The 26,888-nt window shown below is 41.7% G+C and overlaps 1 protein-coding gene, 1 long non-coding RNA gene and 1 pseudogene across 5 annotated transcripts in view; 1 reads left to right on the top strand and 2 right to left on the bottom strand.

Annotated features, from left to right (window-relative positions):
* PRKCE (protein kinase C epsilon) overlaps nucleotides 1–26,888 on the top strand; it is a 451,351-nt gene that overhangs the window by 228,743 nt on the left and 195,720 nt on the right. The window lies entirely within an intron of this gene.
* Nucleotides 853–971, bottom strand: LOC120622225 (uncharacterized; annotated as a pseudogene).
* Nucleotides 13,528–26,274, bottom strand: LOC120621694 (uncharacterized). Of its 3 annotated transcripts, XR_005658245.1 has the most exons (4): nucleotides 25,738–26,273; nucleotides 25,139–25,286; nucleotides 20,703–20,719; nucleotides 13,528–13,539 (listed from the first exon to the last, which is right to left on the bottom strand). It is a non-coding gene; the product is annotated as an uncharacterized LOC120621694 (long non-coding RNA). The 3 variants fall into 3 exon arrangements; XR_005658246.1 differs by lacking the exons at nucleotides 13,528–13,539; nucleotides 20,703–20,719 and adding an exon at nucleotides 15,757–16,201; XR_005658247.1 differs by lacking the exons at nucleotides 13,528–13,539; nucleotides 20,703–20,719 and adding an exon at nucleotides 23,088–23,776 and having other exon boundaries at nucleotides 25,738–26,274.

Here is a 26,888-nt window from a genome sequence, read left to right as displayed (position 1 = left end):
CTCTTGCTGGCTTTGGTCAGTCCCCTGGAGCACTACAGAGTAAATCAATCTGGCACGTCCTCCACATCGATAGCCCTTCAGAGACTAAAGGGCAGATTTTGTTTTCTCTTAAAGCTTTCTTTTTCTCAAGTTAAGCAATTCCAGGGGCTGTAACCATCCTTCATTGTTCATAGTAGAACAGCCTTCTTCATCCTACCTTAGCATCTCTGAATGACTCTTCTGTTTAAAAGAGAACACAATTCACTAAATACAGTGGAAACAATGCTGAGAGCAAGGGCATTTCTTCTGCCAGTGCTAGTGGGCAAGCCACCTCATCTCTCTGGCCTTGGTTTCTTCATTTGTAAAGCGAGGCTGTTTGGTTGAGTGACCTACTTTGCAAAGTTCTGGTTTTAGTATTAACTGGGAGGAGAAGGGTATGTGGCTCTCAACAGCAGATATTATTCTCTTTCATGTTAAAGTCAGTGAGCCATAATCACATTAGGAATTTTTAAAGAGTCCATAGGGCCTTTCATGGATGGCAAATTAATCAAGTGTTGCTTTTATTGGCTTGGCATACACAGGAAGGAATGAATACCATGCATAGCTATCCGGGAGCACCCAGCTCTTGGGATTATAATGCAGACCCAATAGAAAACCCTTTCTTGGTCTTTCCTACTTAAATTTCTATTTTCCCTTATTGTCAGCCACTGGGGGAAAAAAATGTGTCCTTTTGCTAGGATTTACGTAGTACATTTTAGACTAAAGAGATTTTTGTTCTTTTCCTACACCTGAAGTTTTATGCAAAATAATTTAAAATAATGGAGGAGTAGGGTATGCTGTTCTTTCAGCCCAATGAGTCTTTTTTTTTTTTAACGCCTACAGCACCCGATATTCCTAGGTGGTCTCCCATCCAAGTACTAACCAGGGTCGACCCTGCTTAGCTTCCGAGATCAGATGAGATCGAGCACGTTCAGGGTGGCATGGCTGTAGACCCAATGAGTATTTTTTGTTTTGTTTTGTTTAGGAATAAATAGATTTTTTTAAAAGTGTTCAGCCAAAACATCTGTTGTTAGCCTCCAAGCACATCTTTAGGCTCCATGGCATGAATTTGCAGGAAGAAAGGTTTTAAATATTAATAAGATTGGGAATTGACTGTTTTGTATGAGTGTTCTGAAATTCACTAAAGCTCCAGTGAACCCTAAAGAACTCAGCCCTCATCATTAGAGAGTTAGCTTCCCTGGGGGCCTCTCCAGGAGCAAGTACTTTCTACCTGAAGAGTGAACAAAGGACAAATGAAACGTGTGGGAGCCTCCTAGGGATGGATGTAGACTTTCAAGTCTCCCTCAAATTTCACCAAATGCACACAATCTTTTCTACATTTGCCAGTTAGCTCAGCAGAGGGTGGTGCTGGTGGGGCCATGTCCTTGTTTTGGTGCTACTCAGTTCTGTGTGCCCTTGGCCTCAGGGGGAAATAGCAAGAGATATGAGAGAACTTAGAAGGGTTTGTCCCCCACGGTGACTTCTGTAGCATCTACACCGTCTCAGAACAGAATTGTCATCAACCAGAAAAATTAGGACGATTTTCCCCATTCGTCTGAGGGAGCCTACTACTTATTGTGAAAAGGTGGTGGCACTCGGGGAGTTTAGGATGGTTCTGGAGCTCACATGCAAGATGCCCATGTCGAGAAGGAGCTCTGGCCCCCCAGAGAAGGACCGGTCTGGTACCTGGTGAGTTTTGTGTGGTCTTCTCTGTCACTACTTATTTTTCCTTTAAAGTTATTTAGGATATAGTGTTCTTTTGACAGGCGAGAGCAATAGTTTTCTTCTCTTTGCACTGAGGAAGTTTTATACTTGACAAAGATAAGTCTTCAGTAATGATTTTTTTATGTGGAGATTCTTACATCCTCTCCCATTGAATATTTCTTTAGCCAAATAGAGAACCTCAGGTGCCCTGATGTCTCTAGGCTATCGTTTTAAAAGAGCATGCTATTCAAAGCCAGTAAAGCCCCATTGTAGTGTTCGCTTACTACTGCCAATTAACCCTCATGTGCCAGCCGTAGAAGGGCAGGAAGGCAGTGCTTTTCTTTCCCTACTATGAGTGGGGAGTTTGAAAGATGGGTTTCAGCTTTGCCTCTTCATGTCTAGTCCCTAATAGTGTTTTACTCTAACTTTTTGCAAAATCGTAACTCATTTATGTTTAGTTAAGCTCTTGATCATTGTACCAAACAGTATTATCAACAGTGCACATTTGAGATTAAGCCTCTACTATTCAGCTAATGTTTTGCAAGAACAGTGGAGGAAGATAGGACCAGAGTCAAGGTAAAGGTAGCTGTTGTCATTAAGGCCGATGAGTGCCAACGTGCATCCTTAGATGACGATCATAAAAGTCCATGTAGCATTAAAGACCAGAAAAAAGTTTAGACAATTAATGCAATGGGAGGAGAGAAAAATCACCATTTAAATCGTTTTTAAGTTTCTGTAGTTCCTTTAAAACCAGATGATTTAAATTCAGCCCAAATCCCTAAAGCTTTCATGGTTGTGTATAGTAAACCAATCTGTCCACCAGCTGGAAACAAAAGGCACATATAGGAATTATTTTTCATGGGCCAGATTTATTACTGACTTGAGTCCTCTGTGGTGGGGCTGGTGAAAGCTGGGTCTGAGGCTTACAGGAGCCTGCTAGGGGGCGGAGGTTGGCAAGGGGGCAGTGGGGAGGGAGGGGCAAAGCGCATGTCTGAGACAGAGCCTGTCCCACGAGCTTGTGTTTTGCAGAAGCCCAGGAGACAGACTATGTTATACAGAACACTGCAGAGGTTGGAGGCCTCACAGCTCCGTTCAGAGGTTTTGTTCCTCTTTCACGTTAAACACCCCTGGTCTTCAAGGAGCTCCCTTTCTAAGTAGACATATGAGAGGAGCAGAACTGAAAAAGTGAGCAAGGCAAAATCTGTAGTGGAAATAAACACACAGAGACACGCACACAAGAGGGAATAACCCAAAAAATACTAAGTGTGTTGTGTTTGGATGGTGGAATTTTGAATGAATTTTCTTCCACACCTGTTTAATTTCCCAGATTTTCTTTAATTATCTTATGTAGTGTTTATGATGAAAATAATAGAAAAAGGTAGCTATTCAAGAGATGTCAGAGGCAGATGAAAATGAATGCTGGGGGCAGAGGGCTGATATAGACAGTGCTTAAGAAGGGGTCACAGTGGGCCAAAGCGTGGAGAAGGCTTCTGTGGATTAGAAGCCTTCTGGCTGGAATCAAAGTATTGGGGATGGCTGAAGGGTGAGGAGGGAGGGAAGCCTTCGTAAGCTACTTCAGGGTCCTAGATGCACTCACGCAGGAAGCTGGCAGGATACGGCAGTGGTCAGGGTGTCACAGCTGGGACTGACAGCCACCCAGAAAGAGTTTCAGAACAGTTAGGCCAGGAGCCAGTTCATTTTGGCTTGATAGGAAGGTTTATGTAAATCAAGGTTGTTATACGGAAACAGCTGGTTTCACTTTAGTTTATTTAAAAACGAGAACATCAGGGATGGGGAGACAAGGAAGGGGGAGGGGTGGAAAATAGAGGCTGACTTGGGCTCATGGGATGATATAGCACAGATAGCCCGTCAAGGGAACGAAAGCAGAGAGGCAGTTGTTAGCGTCAGTTTAGCTTAAAAGACCAGGTGTGGGCAGGCTGAGCTGGATCCTCCAGCACTGGCTTGGCCCCAGAGGTCTTCTTCCTTTCCAAAGCATGTGATCCCCAAATTGCTTGGTGAGGGAGACCACAGGAAAGCCATTGAATGTCAGGTGTTGGCCTTCTACCATCCAGTCTCACTTGATTTGCTGCCTTTCCACTGAAGTATGTGTTTATGCCTCATTTGGGCCTGAATTTGGGGACCCTCCTCCTCCAGGAAAGAGCCTGTGCCTCTTCTCCTTACTTCTGTTTCCCATGGTGAGCCGGCACCCATGGGGGCTCAGTGCTATTTGGCTCATGCTCTGGAGAACATGGAGAAAACCTAGGGTGGGCAAGGCTACCAAGAGGCAAAGGCCGTGGAAAAGCTGAGGAAGGCAGCACAAGAGAACACAGATCATTGTTGGGAATCATCTTTCTTTTTTTTAAACCTAGGCCATCTGTGGCTATAGAGTAGGAGCTGGAGAAAGGCAAAGTAAACAACCTAGGGACATTGACCGTGGCATGCATGAGGTCCGTTCTGACAAATGAAGGCCAAAGGAACTAAATGTAAGGACCTCTCTCAAAGAGGTAAACAAACACGTGTGTGGCATCCTCACTGTTCAGGTAAGCGCTAGCACCTGTGTCCATTAAGTGTGGAGAGGAGGTGGATGAGCTAAACAAAGACACTGGCTGCAGTGGAAGGGACCGGAGATGCAAGAACTGGCTTCTCTCATCCTGGCCCTACTAGTTGTCTAGTGACCTTGGGCTGGCCATCAGATCTTCTCAGGCTTTGTTTCTACATGAGTGCATGATGTGCCCAACTAGCACAAATACTCTCCCGTCATCCTAATCCTCTGTAGCCCCAGGGCCAGTAGGGCAAGAACTAGTCGCCCCACTGACAGGTGAGAAACACAGCTATACTCTTCGATGTTCAGGCAGAGTCTAAACAACCTCACAGTCAAGTTTCTCTCTGATAAGAGAAAAACTTTGTTTCTAAGTTTTTGTGGAAGAAAGTAAAGTGACATTAGCTTGAGGATAAAAATTTAGAAGGTGAATGAGTATACACTAAGGCCTCAAAGCTTTAGGCTTTCTAACTGTCTATTCAATAATTAACCAATTATGGGACTGCGTTATGTTGCACCTGCTTTGGAAAATAGTCTGGCAGTTCCTCAGTTGATTAAATGTAGAATTACCACGTTATTTAGCAATTCCACCCCTAGGTATATTCCCAAGAGAAATGAAAATGTGGCCACACAGAAACTTGTACTTGAATGTTTGTAGCAGAATTATTCATACCAGTCAAAAAGCAGGGACAACCCAGATGTCCACCAACTATTGAATAGATAAAGAAAATGTGGACTATCCATGCAAAGAAATATTACTGAGCCATAAAAAGGAATGAAGTCCTGATACATGCACAACATGGATGAACCTTGGAAATACAGTAGTAAGAAAATAAACCCAGACACAAAAGACCATGCGTTGCATGACCTCATTCATATGAAATGTCTAGAGTAGAGAAATCTGTAGTGATAGAAAATAACTTAGTGGTTGGCTAGGGTGAGTGGTGGGGAATTGGAGGATTAAGGGAGTGATAGCTAAAGGATAAGAGGTTTCTTACTGAGATGGTAAAAGTCTTCTAAAATTGACTATGGTGATGTTTGCACATGTCTGTGAATATACTAAAATCCATTGAACTGTACATTTTAAATGAATGTATTAATGGCATATGTATTACATCTCAATAAATTTTTTTTTAAATTAACCAAATAATTTTTCCCCTTACTTCTCTCTTGCCCCCTCTCGCCATGCACATGCCTATAATTCAGGCATTCCCAACAAAAAGGCCCTCAGGTCATTGCTGCTGACATGAGCCCGTGAAATAACAGGGCTGCGAGCTCTGTAAGACACAAGTGGGAAACAAGGCTGTCTGAAAGTAGTTCCTGCCCTGAAAAGTTTACCTAAAACCATTGCCACAGAATAGAAATTAATTGATTGGGCAGAGGTCTTCAATGAACCGAGAGAAATTGAAGAATATGGGCCAACAAAACCTGTGGGAGAGAGTGTGTATTTCCCATGGCAAAGCCCCTAGTAAAACTGAAGTTTCTGTTAAAAGGAGATTTGCTGCCCAGGGGAAATGTATGTGGAGTTGAAGCTGCTCAAATTCCTACCAACTCTGAGAGAATTTGTGGTTAAGGATTATAGGAAATAAAAATGAATAAGGTTGCATAAAAGGAGTTAACAAGGCCCTCTTAAAGGAAAGATGGGGAAAATGATGTTGACCTAAATTGAGCACTTATTCTGTGCCAGGCACTGTTTTATAAGTGTCAGATGTAATAGCTTGTTTGTTCCTCACAACAAGTCAATGAGTTATTTGCTATTATTTTCTAGATTGAGGAACTCAGCCACAGGGCAGCTAGGTCACTGCCCCAGGTGATACAGCTAGTAAACAGTGGAGCCAGGGGAAGCTGACAGGGAGGTTTTGGTAGCCAGAGCCCGCGGGCCTGTCTTCTCTGGTGTGAGCAGCTTCATCCAGTTACCCCTGATAACAATCAAACATGATCACTTTCCACATGTGCAGCTCTACACAAAGGTGGAGTTATAGAACGGCCCTGGGCCACAGCCTTCTGTGAGACCTGTGAGGGGAGACCCAGTGTCGTCTTCATTTAGATATCTCCTCCTGGTGTGATGCCTCCTGGCACCCAGAAAGGACTCAATACCTTTTTATTGCCTTGGACTGGATTAATTTGGATGTGTAATAAATGGAGGCAGTTAACTGATTTCTGAATTGTTTTTGATATTTGGCATTTTGATAGTTGGTGGAGATAGAATTATAGATAATATTTATTCACATGTGCCCATACAGAAGAAAAATGAACTAAGGTTCAGATGAGGTTACAGGTGAGTAGGTACTCTGAAATCTCAAAAACAAACCTTTTCCACATAGGGGTTTTCTTCCTCCTTGGGACTTTCTTTTCTTAAGTGTACCTTCTACTGCAATGTGGTTGCTAATGAGCCGATATTCTTCTGGGAGGTTAGGTTGAAAGATCTGGGGTGGAGGTGGCATAAGTGTCTCTGTGTTGACATCAGTTTGAGGCTGTCACTGACCTGGGCAACTGCTATAGCCTTGGATAATTAAAATCCACAGAACTGGTTTGGACTCAGACCAATTAAGACTGACGAGAAAAGAGCTGTCCTGCAGGAGGACCCTCTGGATTTGTGTGAATTGCTTTCCTGTGCTTGCCATTGTCCAGCTTTCAGGCAAGAGGTGAATGAACTGGGAAAAGAGAAAAAAGAAAGGATCCAGTCCCTCAACGACTTTGCCTGCAGCTTCGCCACGCACCCATTTACTATTTGGCATTGCTTCATGTACTGGTCTCTCTGCATCCAGTCTGGCACTTTCCTAGGGCTGATACCTTGCTCTGTTATACTATTGATATTACAGCTCCACAGAAAGGCAAAACTTTCTCCAGACACCTGTTTTCTCATTTGTTCTTCACAACAACCCAGGGGGTGAACAGGGCAAGCACTGTTATCCCTCTTTTATAAACGGAGCCTGGGAGGACCTTTTTGCATGGTTCCAGAGCTGGTTAACAGTAGAGTCTGCTCTCCAGCCAGGTGTCCTAGGTCCAAAATTACCACATGCTCCTTGATCCTATATTCTTGTTTCTGTTCCTCACAGCATCTGCAGAAGCTTGAGTTTCATAAAAATCTGTCAAATAATGGTTTCACAAATTTCTGTTAGCTTTCTAATTGTGTTTATTGTGATTCAGTGGAAAATAGCTGGACTAGAGGCCCCAAAATTATTTGTACTAGCTGAGCGGCTAGGAGACCTTTCTAAAGCCAAAGCCCTTTGGATCTCGAGGGGCGTAGAGTCTGGAGAGGAAGACGGAGGGATAAGCAGATAAGTGCAAGGCAGTGCTCCAGGCTCCCTGGAGGGAGTTGACTCCTCCCTGGAATTGTAACCTGTGCCTCCCTTTGAATTTTTCCTTTAACTTCTGGACAACCTGCCACCCACTCCCTTCTCACTGGCTGCCTTCGTTAAACTCTTTCTCTTGGGCTGCTCGCACCCCACGTGGCTGGTCTCTGCCTGGCGGCTGGCTGCCCAGGGTGCCTCCAGCGCAGACCCATGCTTACCTCCAGGCAAGAATTGCTCTTCAGTAGAGGCACAGGAGCTAAGCTGATCCTCCGACTTGTGTTGCTAAGCAGCTGGCTTTGGGTTGCCTGGAGATTATCGAGGAGTTGAGACCACACGGTGAAAACGTGCGTATCTCATCTGGCGCTGGGATGTGCTTGAATGCCTAAGAACCAACAAACCCTTCCTCTTGCTGCTCTGACTTTACGGTAAATCTCTGTAACTTGAGGGTACAGCCTTCACATATTAGTCATTGGCAATAATAAGTGCACAAAGATTATGTTCTGATACCCCCAGGTTTACAGGGATTGGCAATTCTTTCTTCAGGATATAAGAGGGAAGAAAATAACATACACCTTCTGTAAAGCAGATAACGTAAAGAAACAGAAATTGAGCCTTTGTGCTTATAGTGGAGGGAAGGAAAATAGTGCTTTTGAATTTTCCTTGGAGTGACTTTTTATTTGTATGGGGGAAAATAATTAGAGGACCAGACTTTACAAAGTAGAGAGCATTTCAGAAAGTTCCTGTGAGAACTCTGGCACTAAAAGTCTTTTAGGAAATGTAGAAATTACAGGTCTCTGGACTCCTGGGTTGATTCTGTGACACATTTACCTCTTCTTCAGGTTTTGATAGCTTTTAGATCTGGAGATAGGCATGCTGGATAATTTGGAAGAATCTAACCAGTCATTCTGCCGACAAGTGTGTTTGTTCCCAGAACAGTATCCAAGTGGGCCAGCCATGAGCCCAGCTCCTTGAGACTCACAGAGTGGGGTCTGGGGTAGAGATTCCAAGTGGGGTGGGTAGGATCTGTGACTCTGGTCTGTAAATTGTCATTTGGACACCAACGTTTGAGGTGGAGCAGAGCCCGGGGACATGCCAGTTTTCATCAATCAGTTAAGTGTATTTTTCACCTTTTCTTTGTTCTCAGCCCAGTTTCAGATGCTGTGATAGATACAGAAGTGTAAGACACATGATTTCTGCCCCAAGATTAGGTGAGCAGACACATGTGGAACGATGTATGGTGGTGTATAATTAAGCACTGACTTTTGTAGCACAGCCTATCTCCAGATCTACAAGCCTCTCCTTGTGGGTAGGTAAGGGGCAGTGATGTTGATTCTTCATCCCTGGCCTGGCCGTTTAGTAGCTAAATAATTCGTTTCTTGATCATTGTGACAAAGGGAAACAAATATACTTTTGTTTGGGGAGATTTGGTAAAACAAATACACCTACTGCTACTAGAAGAAAGAAATTCTGATGCCAAATTTGAGGCTTTGTATCCCAGACCAGTTGTTTTTTAATAGGAAGATGACGGACTGAAAGCAGAGGAGACACTAAGAAACAGTGATTGTTGGGGTCAGCTGAATGGAAGCGTTCTTCACCGTTGTGGGTGTTCTGCGGAGGCAGGAAAACAGAGAGGCTGGGGTGCAGACTCCAGCCCAGACTGAATCCAGGCTCTGCCACTTCCTGGAGGTGGGACCTTGGCTGGTTATTTAACTCACCAGGGAAAATGGTACCCACCTTCCTGCCTCATCAGATTGTTGTAATGCTTAAAATGGTGAATGCGTATAAAGTGTTTGGAAGAATACTTCACAAATAATGCGTGCTCAGTAAATGTTACTTAGAGATGCTGTTGTTATATTTATTACTAGGCTCCAACAATGTTGAGGAAACTAGTGTTTAGATCTGTACCAAAGAGTTCCACAGAAAGCGATTGATGGGAGAAGCGAGGCTGAATGCAGAACTTGGAACTTGGACTGAGGGCAGATATAGTGAGGACACAGGCCAGTTACCAAAGCCAGGCCTGGGCTGTACAGAAACTAGCAGAGCTCTGGATGCCTCAGGGCTCATTAGCCAGCTGGGATATAGACAGCTGAGTATAGAGGACAAGGGTCCAGCCTGAGGGCCCCTGGCAGCTAGGGCTGAGCAGTCAGAGTTCTCTAGTAGGCTCAGTGAAGGAAAACTGAGGAACCCTGAAGAATAGGGCAGATGATGCTGGGCGGAGTGTTTTAAAGGTATCCAACCCTGCTGCAAGGGTAAACTTGGTAAAGTCTTAAAGTAGAGAAATACCTAGAGCTTGAGGACTGTTCTTTAAGGTGTCCACTTCCTCATTGTTGAGCCATATGATTTATACTGAAGGGTGAAGGTTTTCTGCTTTCTTATAGGCCCTGGAAACTAGCAGATTGGCCTGATACTCATTTCATCTGACCTCTCTAAGCATCCCGCATTTTTATTATCACTTATTACCAAGAATTTGCTGTGTACCTAAGATACATCCAGCTCAGCAGTGAACCCAGGGGAGTATGCTGGGAAGCACACAGGCTGGTCAGGTATCACTTTGACTGAGGTTACTCTTCTCAAGAGCTAAATCTATGACGTTGATGAGAGAATGCTTCTGTCAGTCAGTGTGGGCCGGGAAAACCTCAGCAGACTTCCAGCAACAGGTGGGACTGGGGCAAGGACTTCAGGGTTTTCCAGAAGCAGACATAATGATGGGGTAGACATTTCTGGCCCTGATACAGGGGTACCTTGAGGGTGGGGTTCAGTGGGGGAATAGAGACTTATTTAAGTGGGTGGAATCAGATTGGGAGAGTTTAGCAGGGTGGAATATTAGAAGCCTTAGTGCCGTCCACCTTCTGTGGGGAATTTCTAGAAGAGCATTTTGCCAAATTCTCCTACATGCCAGGAAACTGGGGACTTGAATCTCACAGACTTGTGTAGCATAAATAACTCAGAAATGTTGAGAAATGACAAGTTTGGCAGGCATGAATTTTCTGTCTGCTACTCAGCAGCTGATTGAGTTTGCTGGGGCTTGCAATGATATGCATGGAAACTTGGCTGGCTGATTTTGAATTCTCCTTTCTCCAGGGCCTTGGCCAAGGGTGTGTGGGACAGAGGGGTTATCCACTCCTTGTTTCAGGCCAACTGTCATACATAACCACTTTCTTCAAAGAAAAGCCGGACACAAATGAGTTTCTATTATACAGCAAGTCAGGAAGGAGCTAGGAGTTATGTGAATACCCACATCCTAAGGATGCTTTGTGTGCTATGATGTTGTGGTGGTGGGAGGTGGAGGTAGTGGTAGTGGTGATGGTGATGATGATGGTGGTGGTGGTTGCTGCGATGATGTTGGTGACAGCAACGGTGGTGGCAGTGGCAATGATGGTGATGATAGTTTTAGTGGCAGTTATGATAATGATTATGGTTGGGTGGCGATGATGGTGATGATTATTGAAGTAGTCATGGTGGTGATGATAGCGGTGGTGATAGTGATGAAGAGGAGGAAACCTTGTGCTTACATAGTACTGGCAGATTACAAGCTCGTCTATACAGTTAATCTCATTTGAGGCTTAAGCAAAACTGTGAGATAGATCAGGTGTTATTATCTCCAGTTGAAAGACTGAGATACTTTGAAAAAGGATTAGTAAGCCAACGTATTTTTTGTTTGTGTGTTTTAATTACACCACTATATCTCTTGTCAGTGAGTATCAAATGAGTGGCATGGACATTCATGGCTAGAAGCTTTCAGACAGAGAGGGGATCCTGTGGGTGCCAGAAAAGATTTCTGAAAATAGAATTTTTTTTGAGTTCCTTATATATTCCAAATACAAGTCATTTATTAAATGTATGATTTATAAATATTTTCTCCCGATCTGTGGCTCACCTTGTCTTTTCTATCAAAGCACACAACTTTTTAATTTAGATGAAATCAATCAGTTTTTTTTTTCTTTTATGGATTATGTTTCGGTGTCCTAAGAATCCTTTGCCTACTCCAAGATATTGAAGATTTTCTCCTATTATTTCTCCTACAAGTTCTATAATTTAGTTCCGAGATTTAGGTTTATAATTCATTTTGAGTTAATTTGTATATATAATGTGAGGTGAGGGTCCAAGTCCATCACTGTGTGTATGTGGATATTCAATTGCTGTAGCAATAGTTGTTGAAAATACTACCCTATCCCCTTTGAAGGGTCTGGGCCCCTTCCTTGAGCACTAAGTAAACAAAAATATATATTTCTGGTCTCTGAAGTCTGTTCCACTGGTCTAACATGCCTATCCCTGCATCAGTACCACAATGTCTTAATTTCTGTGGCTTGTACTAAGTTTTGAAATTTGATTGTATGAGGCTTCCAAATTTGTTCTTTTTTTCAAAATTGTTTGAGCTCTTCTAGGTTCTTTGTTTTTCACATACCTTTTAGAATCAGCTTATCAATTTCTACAAAAATGCCTCTGGGGATTTTGGTAAGGATCGATTTCAATTTGAAGATCAATTATTAAAAAGTGTTATCTTGTTAATATCGAATCTTTCAGTCCATGAACATGAAATTTCTCTTTGTTCATCTACATCTCCTTTAATTTTTCTCTGTAATGTTTTATAGTTTTCAGTGTACATGTCTTGTGTATTATTTAACTGTTCTAAGTATTTTATTCTTTTTGTTCTAAGTATTTTATTCTTTTTATTCTTTTTGAAATAAAATCATGAATTGACTTTATTTCATTTTTAGATTTTTCTTTGCTAGTAAGTAGAAATACTATTTCTATATATTTATAAATATATAGTATTTTAATAATTATTTAGTATTTTTATTATAGTATTTTTATTTCTATATAATCTATTTCATTTTTTTTTTAATAAATTGATGTTGTAGCCTGCAACTTTGTTAAAGTAGCTTATTCTAATGTTTCTGAGACTTATGCATATAGGATTGTCATCTGTGAATAAAGGCGGTATTATTTTTGCAATCTAGAGGCCATTGTTTCTTTTCTTTCTTTTTTTCTCCTTCCTTTCTTGCACTGACTGAAATCTCTAATACAATGTTGAAGACAAGTGGCAAAAGCTGGCCCTCACATTAGGAGGAAAGCATTCAGTATTCTACCATTAAGAATGACGATAGATATGGGTGTTTCATAGATTCTCTAGATCAGATTAAAGATTTTCCCTTCTGTCCTTAGTATTTTAAATGATTTTTTTTTTAAAATCATGAATGGATGTTGGGTTTGTCAAATGCTTTATTGACTCTACTTAGATGATTCTATTGTTTTTGTCATTATTGCATATTATATATATTGTTTTTTAGATATTAAGCCAGCCTTGTATTACTGAGATAAAACCCACTTGGTCATGGTGTATAGTTCTTTTTATATACAGCTGGATTTGGCTTGTTAATAATTTTAAAGTTAATTTATTTAAAATAAAAAAATAAAAACGGTTCACCCATTTCTCCTACCTTCCATACCCTTTGTCTTGCAACCATCAATCTTTCTGTATCCTATGAAATATTTTTTACTTTAAAAATTTTTTTAGATTCCACATATAAGAGAGAGAACATAGTATGTCTTTCTCTATCTGACTTATTTCACTTAGCATAATGTCCTTGAGATCCATCCATGTCATTGCAAATGTCAAGATTTCATTCTTTTTATAGCTGAATAAATATTCCATTGTTTGTGTTTATACATGTATTTACACACATACATACATACCACAATATCTTTTTCCGTTCACCTATCAATGAACACTTATGTTGTTTTTATATCTTGGCTATTGTAACTAATGCTTCAGTGAACACGGCGGGGGGCAGATGGTGCATACATCTTTTTGAGCTAGCTAGCTTTTTCAGGTAAATACCCAGAAGTGGAATTGCTGGGTCATATGGTAATTCTTTTTTAATTGTTTGAAGACCCTCCATACTGTTTTCATAGTATCTGCACTAATTTACTTTTCCGTAATGGTGCGCAAGAGTTCCCTTTTCTCCAACACTTGTTATTCTAGCCTTTTTGATAATAGTCATTCTAACAGGCATGCTATGTCTCATTATGGTTTTGATATGCATTTCCTTAATGGTTAACCACGTAGAGTATCTTCTCATATACCTGTTGGCCATCTGTTTTTATCTTCTTTGGAGAAATGTCTAGTCAGATCTTCTGTCCATTTTTTAATCGGATTGTTTGTGGGGGGTTGTTTGTTTGCTATTGAGTTGTATAAGTTTTTTAAAATATATTTTGGACTTTAGCCCCTTATCGGGTACTTGATTTGCAAACATTTTTTTCCCATTCAGTTGGTTGCCTTTTCATTTCATTGATGGTTTCCTTTACTGTGCAGTAGCTTTTTGGTTTGATGTAGCTCCACTTATTTATTGTTGCTTTTGGTGTCAGATTCAAAAAATTATTGCCAAAATGTATGTTAAGCTTACTGCCTATGTTCTCTCCTAGGAATTTTATGGGTTTAGGTCTTACATTCAAGTTTTTAATACATTTTGAAGTTGATTTTTGTGTATGGTATAAGATAGTGCTCAGGTTTCATTTTTTGCATGTAGCTGTCCAATTTTCCCAACACTATTTATTGAAGAGGCTTTTCCCGTACTTCTACTGTAAGTGGAAGGAAGGAAATAAAGATTAGAGCAGAAATCCATGAAATAGAGACTAAAAGAAAAGTAGAAAAGATCAATGTAACTAAGAGCTGACTCTTTGAAAAGACGAACAAAATGGACATACCTTTAGCTAGACTCACCAAAAAAAAAGACTCACATAAAATCAGAAATGAAAGAGGGATATTACAGCTGATACCACATAAATACAAATGGTCATTAAAAACTACTATGAACAATTATACACCAATAAACTGGACAACCTAGAAGAAAAGAATAAATTCCTAGAAACATACAACCTACCAAGATTTAATCATGAAGAAATAGAAAATTTGAACAGATGAATTACTAGTAAAGAGGTTGAATCAGCAGTCAAAAACTTCCTAACAGAGTCCAGGACCAAACAGCTTCACCAGTGAATTTTACCAAACAGTCAAAGAAGAATTAATACCAATCCTTCTCAAACTTTTCCAGAAAATATAAGAGGAAGGAACTCTTCTAAACACATTTTATGAGACCAGCATTACCCTGATACCAAAAACAAACAAGGATGCTGCAAGAAAAGAAAATTGGAGGCCAATATCTCTGATGAACATAGATGCAAAAATCTTCAACAAAATATTAACAAACTGAATTTAACAATACATTAAAAGGATCATACATGATCGCGTGGGATTTATTCCAGGGTTGCTAAGCTGGTTCAATATTGAGAAATCGGTCAATGTGACATATCACATTAACACAATGAAGAATAAAAATCTTATGGTCATTTCAAGAGATGCAGAGAAAGCATTAGACAAAATTCAATATTAATTTATGGTACAAACTCTTAAAGCAAGTATAAAGATAATATACCTCAACATAGTAAAGGCCGTATACAACAAACCTACAGCTAACATACTCAGTGGTGAAAAGCTAAAAGCTTTTCCTCTAAAATCAGAAACAAGACAGGATGCCTATTTTTGCCACTTTTATTCAACATAGTATCGGAAGTCCTGGCCCAAGCAATTAGGCAAGAAAAAATAAATAAAAGGCATCCAAATTGGAAAGGAAGAAGTAAAATGTCACTATTGCAGATGACATGATATTATATAGAGAGAACCCTAAAGACTCCATCAAAAAACTGTTACAACTAATAGACAGATTTCGTAAAGTTGCAGGATACGAAACCGATAAAAAAAAAAAAATCTATACACTAATAACATAGTATCAGAAAGAGAAAATAAGAAATGGAAATAGAATTTGAGCTTATAAGTTTGGGTTGAAAAGTAGGATACAGGATGGTCAAAGGTGTTAGAATGCGTATGTGTGCATGTGTGAGTGTGTGTGTGGAGCGTGATGCTGTTAGATAAAAGGGATATTTAAAAGTAAAGATATAATTTGTGAACTGACACCTTTAGTTGGATTTCCCTGGGTTTGGAATCTAGATAGGGAAGGAAATTAATATTCGTTGACTCCCTCTCAACATGCCGAGCCCTGTGCTTTTTATATACACTTAAAAAAAAAAATGTGTTCCTTTATATACATCATCTGATTTAACCTTCACAATCTACTTGTGAAACAAGTATTATTACAGAATTGAAAACAGATGCATGAACAAAATAAATACCTCCCTCAGTCACCTAGTAAAGCCACATGGATACAGGACTGTATGACCCAAAGGCCATAACTTTCTACAGCACCCCAGTGCCGAAATAGGACCCAGGCATGCTAAGTGCAGGTCAGTAACTGCTGGTAGGTACACAGCCCGGCATATGTTACACAGTTCAGCTCAGTCTGAGGGGCATTAGAGAGGGGATTTCATCTCTAGAACTGCAAATCAGATCACATTTATCTCACAGAGGCTGGCACTCTCTCCAGCGGAGGAGTTGAATATTTGTCTTCCTATCAAATTGCTAAAACCATAATTGCTAACTACTGATGGATGCTCAGAAAAAATACAGCTTTATTTTTCTTTAGCTCTGGAAAGACTTTTTCCATAGTGACTTCAGGTAGTCTTTGAAACATCCAAGGCTTCATTCAGATGTGTGCCTTCTGTGGTAACTGTTGCCTTGTTGCATAACCTGGAAGAGGAAGAAGAGGATGGATGGGCTGAAGGGTCCCAGTGCATGTGGACTTGCCTTCGATGAGCCCAGGACCTGGGGAAGGGTGTCTTTCTTTGGGGCTCTAAGATAGTAACCCAGCACTAAACTCCTTGACTTATAGGGTTCCTGCTCAACTCCCTCCAAGCTTCTCTAGGCTCTGTTTCTAGAGGTAATTGTTTTATGCTGTGACCACTGAGAGGAGGTGGCTTAGCCTCAGCGCCATCCATAGATTTTACCTGGGGAGTGTAATCATTGATTATGATTCAGACTCAAAACAACAATGCTTTATATTATAATATAACATGATACTTTTCTGGACACATTCATCATTCCATTTTAGTCCTTCTGCAACCCTATGTATAGAAGTGATGATAGATATTTTTAACACAAGGTTGCTGATCCTGAGAGACGTGAAGTGTCCTCCCTAGAACAATAGGAGCTAATGACAGATGGGGCTAGCGTGAGGTTTCCTCATTCCCACTTCATGCTTTTTCCTGCCTCCCCATCGACAGTGCTGGTGAGCACTTTTTTTCCTAGAAAGGCTTGCAACTTGTGCATATGGTATATGCAAAAACAGCATTAGACAATTCTGCAGCTCACAGAGCCCCTGGAGCATTTTGTGCTGAGGCCAGCCACCTCTGTGCCTCTCTCAGTGGCATTCTGGGGGCCTCTCTCTGGGCGCCTAGCCCCACCTGTCTGGTGCCTCTCGTCTTCACGTGCTTATTGTAGGTGGAGCAGCCCTTTCCTAATGCGTTGCAGTTCAATTTGGAATTATGCGTTCTTCTTGCTTTCCCCTTTTAGAAGGGATGAATTTAGCTCTGGCATGCCAAATACAAACCCTCACTTCATCTCGAGAGCTCTCTTTTCATCCACCCCTCCTCAGGCAGGCTATTTACAGACTTGTCATCCCATCATGTGGGTCAATCTACCAGTGAAATGAAAGGAAGGAGAGGCCCCAAGCCAACAAATTTGGGCAGATGAGCATTATATAACACATGCTAAAAATATGCAGCTAATTGAAATGGAAAAGCGAAAAGTGAATTGTGCTTAAACCTTAGTCTGAGATATAAGAGTGATAAGGAAGTAATTTCTCCCAGCGGAAGATGCCCATATATAAATAATTTTACTCTTGTGCGTACTCTCCATTTTGTGACTTTTAAATCATGCTCAGTTCCCAGTCATCCTCCCATGGGACTGAACTTGGGCAGCAGGAACTGAGGCTTAGGGATCATCAAAGAAAAGATGCAGAGCTGCTGCCCCTTAGGGTAGAAGGAGGCAGTGTCTAGGGGTGTGGCCAGATGTGAAGATGGTAAAGGAAGCTCCCACTTCTGACTCCCTCCAAATACAAACACTTAGAAGACTCAAATTATCAAAGGGTTCTTTTTGCCCTGGAAATTATTTAACTTAGGGATTTTTCTAAAAACTAAAGGGAATACTGTCCTCTTCTGGCTCCATCCCCGTCTGCCATCCTTACTCCCAAGACCTCACTCCATCAATTATGCTGTCTCGTTTTGCATCTTTCTTCACGTTTTCTCCTGACTTCTTCCTCTGCTTACAGCATGCTCAGTCTTCTCTTACCGTGTCGTATTGTATGTGACTAGTATTGAAGGTCTGCGTTTCCTATATAGCACACGAGGACCCTGAGGGCAGGGCCTTGGTCTAACACAATGCCCAGCATAATGCCTGGTCCAAGGTGAGCACCAAATACTTGCTTATTGAATAAACAAGTCATTCAGTGAATCCATGAATGGACAAACTGAAAATGGTATGTTACGGTTTCTGACAAATATAGTATGAGAACCCTGCTCTTACTGTTCGGGTCTGACGCTGATCTTTTTTGGCAGTCAGATGATACTTTCATCCATCTCATCAGTCACCTGATTACTGTTTGTGTGACACCCCACCATGAGGACATGAGGACTCTAAAGATAGCTGAACAAGATGTCATGGAGTTAATTAGAAATAGAAGAAGGTTAGTTTCAGCGTTTGGAATGCACATGGGTTGATAAGAGATTTGGAGATGACCTAGTACTACAGATGAGTTTTAAAATGAGGAAATGAAGGCTTAACGGTGTTCAAAAATTTTAACCAACTTGACATGGTTAGCTAGTGGCAGAGCCAGGACAGTGCTTGCTGGCTCATGTTAGATGCTCAATGAATCTTACAAATATAGAGCATGTCTTCAAAAGCCAAATTCAGAGCTCTTCCCAGACACCACCCTGCCCCTTGCTAGGGAGAAAGGGACCATCCATTGATCCATGACTCGGGACAGCCCTCCCACACGCCGGTGGCTTCAGGGAAGGCTTTCGCTGCCCACCTCCCAATTTGCATAGCTGTATTTGGTCTGTGGAGAACACGGCAGTTGCAGTTACTCCATAATGAACTCTGCTGCCTTGTAGTTGAGAATATATTGCCATCATTCACATGATTTATTCCACCTAGAATCCACTTAATGCATCTGTTGTTTGTTTGTCCTTGTCTGACGCAAAAATTTGTGGCTGTCTAGAGCTGAATTGCATTGACAGCTCCACAGAAGGCAGCTCCACAACCCGCCATTGCTGGGGTGTTCTGGACAGCTCTGCTTTGCTCTTCCTGTGGCTTGAGGTTCCTTAGGGTCGTTGACAGTCCAGGATCCTCCCAGCAAATTCCCCCTATGTGCTGCTTTTTTTTTTTTTTTTTCAGTCTGTGTTACAATAGAGAGAACCTGAACTGATCTAAAATAGGGAGGAAGCAGAGCATCCAGTTCCTCACTTTTCAAATAAGAGAATCAAAGCTCCAAGAGGGGAGGTCCGTGGCCCACCATCTCACAGGCAGAGGGTGGCAGAATTGAACTGGATCTCAGTCTCTGGACTCCCCATCCAACACGTACACTGACAACCTCTGAGGATTACAGCAGGGCTGAGAACTCCACAACACCTGCCTCCTCCAGCATTGGGAGACTCACGTGGGTGTTGGGTTAGGGAAAGGAAAGGGACTTGATGGGAGAGAGACCTGGGCAAGAGGCTCGTAACAGTTAAGTGTGACATTGAGTACATATTTGTGCTTAGAAATTTGTAATGCTTTTCATAACCAATCCCTGCCCACTGGGGTATCAAGTTATCCATGAGTTATGAAACTTAATCAAGACTTGAGTTATGAAATTAATAAAGCATCTGGCTCATGAAAAACAACTTGTGGCTGCAAAGGAGAATCCTGGTGACAGATCAGAAAGGCATGATGGGGAGTTCCCTGGGAGCTGGCTTCAGGAAGATTTGAGGAGATGAAGCATGGAGAAGCATCCAGATTCCACTTCTTGTCTTTTCTTTAGGGTCAGAAGTGGATACGGGTTTTAGGAGAAGACAACTACTATACTTTGCTGTGTGCTGCTGGCCACATAATTGTGTCCCTGATCCCCCATTTCCTCAGCTGTATCTCATAATTTATTTCATCCTGGCACCAGCCCTATGAAGTCACTAATATCCTCACTTTGAGATTGCAGAGCAGAGGCCAAGGATTTTATATAACTTGCCCAAGATCTGTCATGCTGCAAAGCCCAAGCTCTTTGTTTATTATAAAGTTGCCCCTAGATAGATATTCTAATATTTCTAAGTCCTTGCATTAGATGAAAACACATTTATTATTGTTGTCATATAATTCTAATATTATGGTATATTTTTATTAAACAAGTGTTTATGATATGCCTGGCCCTGTGCTAGGCTCTGATTTACACTAGAGAAGTATCAACTGAGTCCCTGCTTTCAGGGAGACCTACTGTTAAGGGAAACACTGATAAGACATTTAAATAACAAACAAGGCACCATGTGATTAGAGGCCAAGATGTATGACATAGATGGTAGATGCTCTAACAACACCTTCTGGTGCTATCAGCTCCTTGACCTAAATTTTCCACACTCCTAAATGACTCCCTGATGATGGATATACTCTCGCTGAAGCTGCCTTATTTCATTTCACCAATGTTCCATTATGGCTTAAGTCCCCACACTCTTGTGTCTTAAATATTTCATAATTGAATACTTCATTATATATAGTGCTGCATATGACTGACTTTGTTCTTTTAAGTCAACTTTTTTATTATTCAAGTGACATATACACACAGAATAATGCATAGTTCACAAGGAGGCTAAGTGAATAGACGATGTGATCAACATTCAGATGAAGAAATAGAACATGACCATCCCCCTCCTCCTGCCATCTTCATTTCTTAAAAGCAAAGAATAATTTTACTTGGCTTTGAACTTTCAGTGGATTTATGTGGTACATACTCTTTTGTATCTGGTTACTTCCATTCAACATGGTGCATATGAGATTTGCCCATGCTCTTGTGTGTAGATTGTTCATCTTCATCGTTGTAGAATGGTTCACTGTGAGACTACATCTCCATTCTCTCGATGGACATATGGTTGTGTCCAGTTAGGGCTCGTATGAATAATGCCGCGATGAACATTCTAGTCAGCATCTTTTGGTGAACAAATGTACACACTGGTGTTGCATGCATACCTAGAAATAGGATTACTGAGTCATAAGGTCGCAGCCGTTTGGCTTTAGTAGACACTGTCCGTGTTCGGAATGGCTGTACGGACTTACACCTCCCCCACCCCGCCAGCAGTGTGCCAGAGTTCCATTGCTTCACAGCCCCCGCAAAGCTTGGTCCTGTCCATCTCATTTTCACTTATAGCCGTTCTGGTGGATGTGTTTGTCAGTGTAATTTTTTTCTTATTGTGGTAAAATATACATAACATTAAAATTTACCACTTTGGCTGTTTTTAAGTGTACAGTTCAGTGGTATTAAGTACCTTCACATTATTGTGCAATCGTCACCTCTGTCTATCTCTAGATTTTCCAAACTTTAGCTCTGTACCCATTAAACACAAACTCTTCATTTTCCCCTCCCTTCACCCCTGGCAACCACCATTCTTCTTTCTGTCTCTATGAATCTGACTACTCCAAATACCTCATATAAGTAGACTGGTACAGTATTTGTCCTTTTGTGACTGGCTTATTTCACTTAGCATAATGTATTCAAGGCTCATCTATGTTGTAGCATGTGTCAGAATTTCCTTCCTTTTTAAGGCTGAATAATATTTCATTTTATATATATACTACATTCTGTTTCTTTATACATCCTTTGATTTTATTCCGATTTTAATTTGCACTTGATAACTTTGCATTTCTCATAAGCACCTTGTATATGATTATTAGCTATTTGGATGTCCTCTTGTAGAAGTGCCTGCTCAAGTCTTTTGCCCATTTTTCAGTTGGATTGTCTGCCCTTTTTTTTTTTTTATCGATTTGTAGGACATCTTTATATATTCAGTTATGAGTCCTTGTTGAATTCATGAGTTGCAAGAACCTTCTAATCTGTGGCTTGCCTTTTCACTCCTTAAGAATATATTTTGATGAATAGACGTTCTTAATAAATGTAGTCAAATTTATCCATTTTTTTTTTGTTTATAGTTAGTACCTTTTGTGTTCCATTTAAAGAAAGTACCGTCCACCCGAAAATCATGAAGCTATTCACCTATCTTTTCCTCTAAAAGCTTTACTCTTTTACCTTTCACTGAATGTGACTGCCTTTTAAACTGGGAATAATTTTGAAATCCTAGATAAACTAGATTGCTTGCAGCACAGACTTAGGATTTGGACAGCACTTGAAACCATGTTAACTTGGGCCAGTGGTGACGGGGTCAGGTGACTGGTGGAAGTACAGTGGGTGTAGGCACCTCTTACTCGGGCTTCATATTTGTTTTTCTGAAGAGTTGCATGTAAATTATATCTAATAAATTTGGCCATCTTATAAATGCAGAGTCTGTGACTTTTCAGACATTTCCACTAAAGTTGGGGAGATGTTCTCTTAACCTGTCTCCACTTTACTGACTTTCTAAATTAGCTCTGCCTCCTAGTCCTTTTGACTGATACCCGAGGTTATGCTTGAAAGCGCTCAGTTATAGTGTAGCAGCCTGTTCTCCAGAACACCGTGCTGTCCCTAGCGTTTTAGTTGTGTATTTATCAAAAGTCACTTGTGTTTGTTGTTCTTATTTGTGATTACATAATTTGATTCGGTCTCATTTAAACTAATGAAGTATGAGCATGAAAAAAAAGTTCCTATAAAAACAAAGTTGAATGTGTTGGAAAGAGTCAATGAAGATGAGTTGCTAATAAAATTACTGTCAAATTATGTGTGTGAGAGAAAACAGTAAAATCCTGCAGGGTGGTAGGGATATATAATAAGCTCTAAAAAGACTTTAAATTTGGATTGTTTCATAAATATCTTTAAGTTTTTGTTCCACTATAGAGAAATCTAAATTAGAAATCATAGATAATCTATTATCTATGAAAGAGAGTGCATAAAGAAAAGTCCTTAGTCTTATATTATTGGCCAAGAGGTGTGTGTATGTGTGTGTGTGTGTGTGTGTGTATATATTTTTCAGATAAATGTTTTAAGTTTGAATGTATGCTGTCAGTTAAAATATTTAAAGTATGTATGTCTTATTTTTGCATGATCTTCTGCTTTAATTGACTTTTTATTAAGCAAGCTCTGTTTATTCATCACAGGTAAGAGGGCAGAGGGTAATGAACACCCTCCCACCCCCAGCTGACCTCAGCTCTTTGAAGTACTATTTTGTCTTAAAACATAATAATATTAATACTTCAAAATTCACATTCTACTCCATGTTTTAAAAAATAAAAATGTATTTTTATTTTCTAAAATCATTTTTTAAAGAATCTCAGCTTACTGAATTCTTCTGTGATAGTTTGGTGATTTAAATCACCTTCTTCTAATTTATCTGCTTTTGGGATCCATCCTCATCTTTAAGGCATGCCAATCTGTGCCCTGGAGCTGGAGCCCAGGCTTGCGTGTGCCTTGCTGTGCCTGGTGATGCTGTGTGTTTGGGCTGCTGGTCTGTCCCCTGGGTGTGGACGTGTGCGTATGTAGTGGTTGGTGAAGGTATAGCCTGTGGGTGTGGGAGACCATCTGTTCCAGAAGCTCAGCACTGCTCTATTTGGGAGCCAGCCTGCTGCCCTGCTTCTCAAGCTGGACTCTACCAGAGCTGGCAGGCACTGAGGGCAAGCATGCCTTTCATGCCAAGGACACTGTGGTGACACACTGAAGAACAGGCTATTACCCCCACCCCCAGCCTACTGTCCTTCAAGGTCCTTCTTTGGGAGTATTCATTTGCTCTTCTTGTGGCATGTTAGGAAGTTGTTTTTTGTTTGTTTGTTTGTAAATTGCATTTATTAATTCAATTCTCCTCCATCCTTTGAGCTCCCCTCCCCTGGCGTGATAACAGTAACCTGTGCTCCAGGCCACGGTGCTGGGAAAGTGCTTAGAAAGTGAGGGGAAAACCTTTTAGGCTGGCATGCACATAGTTTTGAAACACCCAAGGCCGATTAGCCTGAGTCACTGCCTTGGTGGCAGTGGGCCAAGCAACCAGTCATCCAGTAGCACCTCTCTGCTCACGGTCATCGTCCTCCAACGCCTTTTCTCACTTTACTCAGAGGAAGCGGGTGGGAAGCCTGGATCCGAGGCATTGACTCGAGCGCCCCCGTGTGGCCCTAGTGGACGTGTTTAGAAAATGCAGCCAGGTTTTCCTTACACCAAGGCAGGGGAATGCAGTGGGCAGCTTGCAGCCCCTGCACACACCTTTAAGAGCAGACGTTTTGCATAATCTTTGATTGTTTGTTGCTATTATTTCTTTTTAAATTTTTTATTTTTACTTCTATTTCTTAACCGTTAAGCATCTTAAGGCCTTGTTCAACTTCAGTTGTCAGGCATAGTTTTGGGGTCCCATGTCAGTGTAGGGTATGCTCCCTCCCAGTTCTGGAAGACTTCCTCCAACCCACAGCCTCACAAGTGCATGTTTTTAATTAAAAGTAGCAGAGACAAAAGCTATTGCTCTGCCTGTCCCCTTTACACTTTCAGGCAGCAGTCAGCAGGCATTTGCCAAACACCTGCTGGGAGTACGCACTGAGTCTCCACCATTGAGACCGGGGCTTGGTATGGACAAGAGACTTACAGCGCCTGTATTTTGAACTCCAGAGATGCTCGGATCTCTGTTATGGGTTTTTCCAGCACTGATCATGAGAGGAGATGTGCTCCCTAGGAAATGAGCAGGGTGATCCCTTTGGGAAGAACAGATTCAACTTCCATTCATATTTGTTTATATCTACTTAAAAAGTTTTCCTTTGTGTGTAGTTATGTAATTATGTTTAAATAAAAATACCTGCTTGGCGGGGGGCGGGGTTTATAACAGATGCCATTGGTGTGTTAGCCAAAGCTGTATCCCTCGGCCCAACCCCAACATCACAAAGTGAATACTCCTGTTGGCCACCTGTATCTCTGCCTGAGGATGACTTAGGCTACAGTGTTGTGGGGTGGGGGCTGAAACCTGATGGGCCCCACATTTTAGGTGGTTTGGTTTTAGGAAAATTCCTCTTAGGTACACATCATCATTCCAATGACAGCTACCATTATTGAGTACCTGCTCTGTGTCTTATACTTTATAACAATTACATTCTAAAGGCAGATATTATCTCTTATTTTAGAGATGAGGAAACTAACTCTGGAAGGCAGATACTCGCATCCCTTATTTCAGAGAGGAGGAACGGAGGCTCAGCAACTGGCTGTGGGAGCTGGAGGCAGAACACAGGCCTCGATGCACCCAGGTCCTCTCACCCCACCCCACCCCACCCCGCTGGCTTCTCTACAGTGAGAGCAAGCTCTACTTTCCTCTCCATTAACATTGCTCAGAGGGCCCTAACCAACAAATCTCAGCGGTTCCTCCCCCCTCCACCTCTTCTCTCTCTCCTCTCCTCACCCCTATTGTTCTTGCGATCTGGGGAGCCAGTGTAGCCCCAGAATAAAACTGTAACCTCCCATGCTAAACTTTTGCTCAGGAGGAGCAGGAGTTCTCCCACCTCGGGGCCGGCTGACAGGGGTGACTTTTAGCCCTGGGAGAGGCTGTGCAAATGGAGAAGCCGGTGTAGACCGCTTGGCTGAAAGTGGTGCTGTCTAGCAATTCAGTGCACGCTGTCGGCTCTTGAGAATGTGACTGCATGGTTTATCCTGCGAGAAGGGACACAGCTGAGAGTGAAGAGTGGCACTGTGCATAACTATTTTGGGAAAACAGGCAAAATCTAGGACTCTCTCAGGCAAATCAGAACCTGCATTGCCCCTACCTAATCTGTAAATGTTCCTGAACTTACCTTGCTTGCATGATTGACTTTGGGGCCCTTTCAACATTTATTACTCACCCTTCCCGCCCCACCCTGCCCCCCCTGCCCGCCCGCCCGCCGGGCCCCAGTCCTTGTGGCAGCTGTTTATTCAGTGAGCAAATTTTTCCTGGCCTCCAATTTGCATTCTTTCCTAACTTAAGGACTCCTTCTCTTTTGCCTAAATGTTATCTTTTCTTGACTAATTGACCATAAACTCATTGCATCCTATCTTACTCAGCAACTTTCGGAACAAAAAGGAACACACATACAGATTTGCTTAAACTGAGAAAGCTTATACTTACAAAATCACGCCAGTTTTCTTCTCACATTTACATGTCTCAGAAACATTGGCTCCGTGTGTGATATATTAGGTTGTAAACCCCTGAGGGCAGAGGCCAGTCTTCTCACCCAGTCAGGCATGGTGGGCACCTCATCCTGTAACTCACTCTGGCACTTAGCTCTCTGCCCTCCTGGAGTCCTGTGGCTGAGTCAGCACTCCAGAATCCAGTGCAGTCGACTGATTCCCCACTGGCTTCGACCTCAACCAACCCCACTGCTTCTGTCCCAGTGAAATCCAGCCCAGAGCATCCTGCCAGTGTAGAGGAGGTGCTAGACTGTCACTCTCTGAGTTGTTTCTTCTGGATAATGTAAAAAAAAAAAAAAAACTATACATTAAATTCTTCTGAGCCTCATTCATAAGATCACTATGAGTCTTCAGTAAAATAGTGGATATAGGTGTGTTTGGAGAAAAGAAATTTGATGCAAGTGTGAAACGTTATTAATTAAACATCTCAAGAGTTTATCTTAGTAGCACCCCAGTAGTGACAGACAAGAGACAGTCCTGTATAAAGCCAGCACTGCCACCTTCCTCGGGGTTCACCATTTCATTCCCTAATGAGCCTTACTCCTGTTAGGTGGTCAGGCCTTGGAGTGGACCTTTAACTGTCCTCTCGTCATTTTGTACTGTATTCTCCTGTAGAGTAAAATCTGGGCACTCTCTTTCACTAGATTACTAAGGCTTCCAAGAAGACATTCTGAATTCCGTGTCATTAAGAGAAAATGCAGTGAATTAAAAAAGTTTTAAATGATTCCAGCAGCAGTTGGCTAATGCTCTTTTAAGGCACACTTGTAAATTGTTGCGGGAATCTGCTGTCATTTCTTAGATGTGGTGTATTCCAGCCCCTCATCACGTTGGGCTGGCTGTGAACTGCCAACAAGTACATTCAGAAACATATGAACCCCTGCCCCCATATAACCTCAAAGAATCTCCTTGTTTAGTTGGCTTCACGTTTTAGAGCTCATCTCTGCATCTCTTGTACCTCACTTATAGGCTTCTAGAAATTGGCATCAGCAGTGCAAACTAAAGGTTATCCTCAGGAGCAAGTGAACACACACCCCATTTCCAGTTTATCGCCTGGTATTTGCTTTGAGTGACTCAAAGCAAGCCCTCAGC

The sequence above is a fragment of the Pteropus medius genome, unplaced genomic scaffold, assembly GCF_902729225.1.
Source record: "Pteropus medius unplaced genomic scaffold, Ma_sr-lr_union100, whole genome shotgun sequence".
In the NCBI taxonomy this organism is placed as follows: domain Eukaryota; kingdom Metazoa; phylum Chordata; class Mammalia; order Chiroptera; family Pteropodidae; genus Pteropus; species Pteropus medius.
This window is presented reverse-complemented; position numbering and strand designations above follow the sequence as displayed.